This window comes from Octopus bimaculoides, chromosome 3 (assembly GCF_001194135.2).
Source record: "Octopus bimaculoides isolate UCB-OBI-ISO-001 chromosome 3, ASM119413v2, whole genome shotgun sequence".
NCBI lineage: Eukaryota > Metazoa > Mollusca > Cephalopoda > Octopoda > Octopodidae > Octopus > Octopus bimaculoides.
The window spans coordinates 61,050,629-61,051,062 of NC_068983.1; positions in this window are offsets into that span (position 1 = coordinate 61,050,629).

Here is a 434-nt window from a genome sequence, read left to right on the forward strand (position 1 = left end):
TTCCTAAATCATGTGGGATATTTGTGTATAGGCTTACTATATATATATATTGCTGCTCTTGAGACCCCCTTCGGTCATGACTGACCATGAGATTGCACCTAGAAAGTTACCCTCCCAGGCACACGTCTGGGCAAGGTTGTTTATTGACGACCAGCAGTCGCCCATGCATACCGTCCTCTCCTCTCCATGCCACCAGTGTTATCTAAGGGAAAGGCAAAGGGGCCGATACATCTTGACACCAGTGATGTCTAAAGCTGAGTGAACTGGAGCAACGTGAAATGAAGTGTCTTGCTCAGAACACAACACGCAGCCCGGTCCGAGATTCGAACTCACAACCTTACGATCGTAAGCTCGACGCTCTAATCAGTGAGCCATGCGGCTTCACACACGCACACGCACACACACACGCACACACACACACACACACACATATA